Here is a 7,500-nt window from a genome sequence, read left to right as displayed (position 1 = left end):
TATCATTTAGGATTATCTAGAAAATTTATTACCTTTACTATACATTCTAACAAAATCCTAACTGACCTAAATCAAATCCTTATAAAGTTACACGTTTACCACAAAAAACCATTTATTGATGTCACGTTAACATACATCTAAAAAAAAAAAAGGAAAAATGAAATTGAAATACAATTACTTTGTCAATAACAAAACGAAGACTCGTGTCTAGGTTTGCATCGATATCGTAAGACAATTTCCATTATGCCTCGCTGTTTGCAGAACTGATATATTTCCGTGCATTAAAGCATTAGATCTGGCCAGTAAATAAGCACCCTGCCATGAGAAATAAACGGTAGGAATGCACGCATATACTTTCGCATTTTTACACGAGCGATAACGCGCGAGATATTGAACGCTTGGGATTATGTAGTAAAAAAAAAAAAAAAAAAAAAAAAAAAAAAAAAAAAAAAAAAAAAAAAAACATAACCCCACTAACCTCAATAAAACCAAAGGCAATAATAAAATCTCTATTTTTTTTTGGGGGGGAGGCTTTACTTGATTAAAACTAAATTGTACAATCCCCCCAATATAATAAAGAGACTCTCTCTCTCTCTCTCTCTCTCTCTCTCTCTCTCTCTCTCTCTCTCTCTCTCTCTCTCTCTATATATATATATATATACACACACACATATATACATATATATATATATATATATATATATATATTATATATGTATATATATATATGTATATATATATGTATATATATACATATATATATATATATATATATATATATATATATATATATATATATAAATATATATATATACATACATATATATATATATATATATATATATATATATATATATATATATATATATATATTTCCGGTTACACTTAAAGGCATTACCATACGTATAACTACTCTGTCTCTCCCCTCGGGCAGGGGAGAGGGAATAGTTATATCATAGTGAGAGGGGGTACACCATGAAAGGTACACTCAGGAACCACAACTGCCATGTTGTGGTTAGGAAAGGGGGAGGGGTTGCTGAGGGTTGAATTATTGCGTGCACGCATATTTATCTACATATTAAACTTTCGTTTTTTGACGGGTCGCGTACACTTGTTAATACCAAATTGGCAGTCCAGCAATTTGCCGACAATTCAACTATCAGCTGATGCCATTAGCAAACAGATCTGCTGTAAGTCTTAATAATAATAATAATAATAATAATAATAATAATAATAATAATAATAATAATGTACCAGCAAGACATCCCTCGCTCTTTTTAATGGGCAAATAAGGTCAGTTCTGTCTATGCAATGCGCAAGCGCGTCAGGTGTAAGTCTATGTAATATGCCAGCAAGTCTGCGATCAGTATCAGGATCACAATGCTTCTAAATTTTGCAAACCCAGTATATTTTCCGTCTCATCTTCATAATATTTTTAAACAATTTAAAAAAAAAAATTTTTTTAACTCTTACCTAGATAAGGAATTTCCTTTCTGAATGGGGATGCCTTAACGTGGTGAAAGGGTTTGTGCATCGCCATGATCGACAAAGCTGTACTATAGTCCATTTCTTTTAGCGATGCATATTTGCACCGTCTCGCGGCGGTGCCCTTTTAGCTCGGAAAAGTTTCCTGATCGCTGGTTGGTTAGAATTATCTTGTCCAACCAATCAGCGATCCGGAAACTTTTTCGAGCTAAAAGGGCACCGCTGCGAGTCGGTGCAAAGATGCATCGCTAAACGAAATGGACTATAGTCAGGGCCACCCATACTAGGTTGGTTTGCTGAGCGATCAGACGAAAATCTCCCACCACCACCAATCCGTACTGGCCAGCGTGGTGATGAAAACAGGCCAAACCCCAGACATGAATTGACATATCTGAGGTCTATGTCCTGCAGTGGACTAGAAACAGCAGCATTAGCTATCGTTGTTGTTATAGATAATGCATAAATACATCCGTCTGTCTTACCTCAAACAAGGTAAAGTTAAAAATATTTATCAATGATATTTTTCTCTTTATCGCAAGTTTTTTTTAATGTAATAAATTATTCATTTAGTAAGCGGCTTGCAGAGAATTCCCTTTAAGCAACTTTTTCTTTTAAACTCTCTGCCTAAAAATTAAAAATTCTTCGCTGTTGCCTCATGGACGCCCAGGGATCTAAAAAGAGATTTCCTCCTTCTTCCGCTACTGATTTTGAGGGCTTTTTAGGGAATGCTTATAAAATCAACAGAAAGTAACAATAACTATAATAATGACTATCATTACTTATATTAGTATCATTGTCATTATTCATAATAGTAGTATTTCAGGTCTAATATTAGTTTTTTAGAGCCTTTTGATCTAAGCTTACATTTTTTTAACTTTCCCGACAAGCATAAAACAGTAACAATAAATGCAGCCGTTTCTAGTCCACTGCAGGAAAAGAGCCTTAGAAATGTCAATTCATGTCTTGGGATTGGTCAGTTTTCGTCACAACGTAGGCCAGTCGGAGTGGTGATAGTGAGAGATTTTAGTCTGATCACTCACACCAAGCCGACTGGGTATGGGTGGCCCTGACTTGTACACCTTTGCTGATTATGGGGATACACAAACCTTATCATCAGGATAAGGTATTCCCACTCAGACAGAATATGAATAGAAACCTACTCGAAATTATTATACAACATTCTGTTGTTAACTTTAATGTTGCAGCACAAACATAGCAGAGATAAAATAACAGTTGGGAGCGTATATCTTGCTAATGATACCACTCTTGATTGAATTTTCCTTTCCTCAAGAAACGCCATCTTCCGGAATCAGCAATAAATATATGTGAAAACGCAACTTGTCACTGGTCAATTAGTAAACATAAGGTCTCCATTACACTGTTAAAAATTTGCATTAAAAAACGGTAAATGCCTGGCAACATTTATTCCAGGATTTTTACAGTTTTAAAAACGGATATATCGACGTAAAGGAGTAATATTACGGTAACCAAGCCGTAAAAAAATAAGAAACAATTATGGTGAAATTACGGTCGCCTGTATTTTACTGAAATACGGCTAAGAACAGTATATCTTTTTAGGGAGAATTTCCGATTAAAATCACGGTTTTTAATTTTCAAATCTTGAAATTCACATCTATGCCCTTTGGTGATTCCTTATGCCAGGTCTGTCTCTTATCCAAAGGTGAGGCATTAAAACACATGCCTGGTGTGGACCTCAGGGAAACCAAAAGACATCGATGTTCGCATAAAAATTAACAAACCTTAATAAACCTTTCCACCTCACGTTCTTAGAAATTTACTGACTACTCGCAGTTATATTCTTTTAATACACTCCCGCAGAGTAAAACAGACAGACAGATATACAGACAGACAGCCAAATGCAAACCTTTATGCTCGTTGATAGAATATAAGAAAGAAGGAAGGAAACAAAGAGAAGAAAGAAGAAAGAAAGAAAGAAGAAAGAAGAAGAAAGAAGAAAGAAAGAAGGCGTTACGGTCTTTCAGTCATTCTTTCACGCACGTCTACCTGAGAAACACTTAATCCTGCTTGAATTATAGTTTGTCAATGTAAATGGCAAGGCCTGTCATTTTTTATGATGTATTGCATGTTGCTTTGCACGGCCATGACACGGAGAGAGAGAGAGAGAGAGAGAGAGAGAGAGAGAGAGAGAGAGAGAGAGAGAGAGAGAGAGAGAGAGAGAGAGATATGTATCTCTCATTTATATTATTTGTAGGATGAATATAGTTCTTAAATATATTTGGAAAGTTATATTTATGGTTTTGTTATAGATGAGAGAGAGAGAGAGAGAGAGAGAGAGAGAGAGAGAGAGAGAGAGAGAGAGAGAGAGAGAGAGAAAAGTATCTTTCAGTTATGATATCATTTGTAGGATGAATACAGTTTTAAAACATATTTGGAAAGTTATATTCATGGTTTTGTTATAGACGAGAAGAGGAGAGAGAGAGAGAGAGAGAGAGAGAGAGAGAGAGAGAGAGAGAGAGAGAGAGAGAAAAGTATCTTTCAGTTATGATATCATTTGTAGGATGAATACAGTTTTAAAACATATTTGGAAAGTTATATTCATGGTTTTGTTATAGACGAGAAGAGAGAGAGAGAGAGAGAGAGAGAGAGAGAGAGAGAGAGAGAGAGAGAGAGAGAGAGAGAGAGAGAGAGAGAGAGAGAGAGGTATCTTTCAATTACATTATTTGTAGGATGAAAATAGTTTTAAAACATGTTTGGAAAGTTATATTTATGGTTTTGTTATAGACGTGTGTGTCTGTGTGTGTGTGTGTGTGTGTGTGAGAGAGAGAGAGAGAGAGAGAGAGAGAGAGAGAGGAGAGAGAGAGAGAGAGAGAGAGAGAGAGAGGTATCTTTCATTTATATTACTTGTAGGCTGAATATAGTTCTAAAGTATATTTGGAAAGTTATATTTATGCTTTTGTTAGAGAGAGAGAGAGAGAGAGAGAGAGAGAGAGAGAGAGAGAGAGAGAGGAGAGAGAGAGAGAGAGAGCATTTGATGATGGGATGACGAAGTTTCAAAAAGCAATAGTCTATTCGGTAAGAAAATTGACTTGGTGTCAATAGCGTTAGATTTATTTATATTCAGGAGAAGGTCATCGCATAGGCCATAATCCCGTTTAAAACTATTCCCTGAAATAGAGTGCCTGGTTTTCATTCAACAATCAGATTTATACATTTCTTTTTCTATTTCACATTGTGCGTCATAGCTCCAGTTTCTTCCATCTCGATTCCAATATTAAATTATTTTCTAAATTCTAACTTGTTTATATTATTAGCTTTGTACTTTCGTTACTATCCTAAATTTAATGACGTATAACAAATTATATGTTCTCTCTCTCTCTCTCTCTCTCTCTCTCCTCTCTCTCTCTCTCTCCTCTCTCTCTCTCTCTCTCTCTCTCTCTCTCTCTCTCTCACATACATTTAAAACAAAACCATAAACATAACCTTCCAAATAAATTTTAAAAGTACATTCATACTACAAATAATAAGTGAAAGATACAATTTTTTTTTCTCTCTCTCTCTCTCTCCTCTCTCCTTCTCTCTCCTCTCTCTCTCTCTCTCTCTCTCTCTCTCTCTCTCTCTCTCTCTCTCTCTCTCTCTCTCTCTCTCTCAATTTAAAACAAAACCATAAATATAACCTTCCAAATAATATTTAAAAGTATATTTTTCCTATAAATAATATCATAAGTGAAAGATACAATCTCTCTCTCTCTCTCTCTCTCTCTCTCTCTCTCTCTCTCTCTCTCTCTCTCTCTCTCTCTCTCTCTCTCATACATTTAAAACAAAACCATAAATATAACCTTTCAAATATGTATAAAAAGATTATTTACCTTATAAATAATGTCATCAGGGAAAGATACAATTTTAGCTTCTCTCAGAGACTGGAGGAACTCCTAACTAACATCTACCCAGAAAACGAAAATAAATCGTTTCTGGAAGTGGAAAATTGCACAAACTCCCTTCGTATTTGCAAATATTGGGGACAGACAGATAAATCAGTACAATACTTCAAAAAGAAATAGAGAGTCAGAGGAAATTGAAATAGAATGGTTGAATCCTTAGAATTGAAGTGGAATGAAAAAATATGTTAAGGTGTATTGCATATTCTCTCTCTCTCTCTCTCTCTCTCTCTCTCTCTCTCTCTCTCTCTCTCTCTCTCTCTCTCTCTCTCTCTCTCTCTAGAATGAAAATATATGTATGTTGAGGTGTATTGTGAAATCTCTTTCTCTCTTTCTGGAATAAAAATATATGTTAAGGTGTTTTGTGAAATCTCTCTCTCTCTCTCTCTCTCTCTCATCTCTCTCTCTCTCTCTCTCTCTCTCGAATGAAAACGTATGTATGTTAAGGTGTATTGTGAAATCTCTCTCTCTCTCTCTCTCTCTCTCTAAGTCAAGTAACCAAAAAGGTTATTTCACTCACTTCCTTCTAATTACTGGGTGACTTTTCCACCGCAAGAATCACCTAGCAATCTGTGTAATTACTGTAGTTTCCGTGATACCACATGACCTGTCCCCGTGGAAATGTCATAAAACCCACACCAAGAAAGTGTTCGTGCTAATGAAAAACTTTTTTTTTTTTTTTTTTTTTTTGCTTAATTGGATCTTTGGTTGTGTTAAAATGAACTGGAGAAATGACATGAATGTTAATGTCTAATAGACGTGGTTTTTCTTGATTAATTATTTAGAGAATAATTTCGTTTTCACAGTTACTAGAATTACATGTTGGTTAGCACGTAAGGTTTCATTTGATGAGGAATCTAATACTTGCGTGAAAAAAAAAATGAGAATATGTTTTGAATAATGGGGAATATTCTTTTTAACTTTTTATACTTTATCTTTTATCGATAATATTAATTACCCTTTAATTGGCTATAGATACCTCTAATGTCACATTGTATTTTGACATGTTAACAAGTAATAAGAAAGTGTATTGTTATGATAAAAGTCATTGAAAAAAAAAGACAGCATTTTTTTCTTCGGTTCATACCTAACTTGGGTTCAACTCTATAAATCAGGCTATTTCCATATATCAGTTGCTTGAATTACTTTCTAGATACATCCTTGGCAATAGGTTTTGCCCTTGATTAGTTTGCAAGGTCAGCATATTAGAGAAATTCCCACTTAAAATGAAATTCAAACCTATGTTAGTGTTCTTAAAATATTTCATTCTCCTTGTCTCCTTTCCTCGCTGGGCTATTTTCCCTGTTGGGGCTCGAGGGCTTTTAGCATCCTACTTTTCCATCTAGGGGTTGTAGCTTAGCAAGTAATATTAATAATATTAAATCTGTTGCTAGATAAAATGACAATCAGAATTTGGGCGTGGATTCTGTTCGGAGTAAATGTGCATGAAAGAAATGATTAGTGAGAATTAAAGGGAAATTTTATTAGATGGTCTGAGAATTTCTCTAATGAATAAATGAATGATTTAAAGTTTTCAGGCATCCTGACATCTAAGGTCATTGACACCGGTAACATTTAATTTATGTATACAAAAATAAAAAATGAAATAAAATAAAAATTAAAGAGTATTCAATTAAAATCATAAAAATTGAATGTCATAAAAGGTAAATATTTTTCAGAAGACCTGCTTCTGAAATAAATCTAAAAATGCCACTTGCATGGTAGGACACATCATTTCCAAGAATCTTGGCAAGGATGAACCTGCCACCCTCACCTCGAGCCTCAAACAAATATATATTCCGCAAGTTGTTATAATTGGGGCATTCGGTCAACAAATGCCTTACTGTTAGAGGTACTAAGCAGGAATTTCTCTAATTTTTTTCCTTGAATGAGAGAGCGTGAGGAGACGATTGGCAATGTGAACGTGACACTATGTTATAGTTTTGGGTCTTGTGATTTTTACTGGATGCAATCTGTGGATACTTTTTAAATAGTCGGAAATTAACGTCATAATAGAAGGGAATATTTAAAGGGAGTATTAGGAGTATTAACGAAAATGTTACAGAACTTCACAAAAGTCATGATATAAAAAACACAA

This window comes from Palaemon carinicauda, chromosome 23 (assembly GCF_036898095.1).
Source record: "Palaemon carinicauda isolate YSFRI2023 chromosome 23, ASM3689809v2, whole genome shotgun sequence".
NCBI classification, from domain to species: Eukaryota; Metazoa; Arthropoda; class Malacostraca; order Decapoda; family Palaemonidae; genus Palaemon; species Palaemon carinicauda.
Note: the sequence above shows the minus strand (reverse complement) of the source record.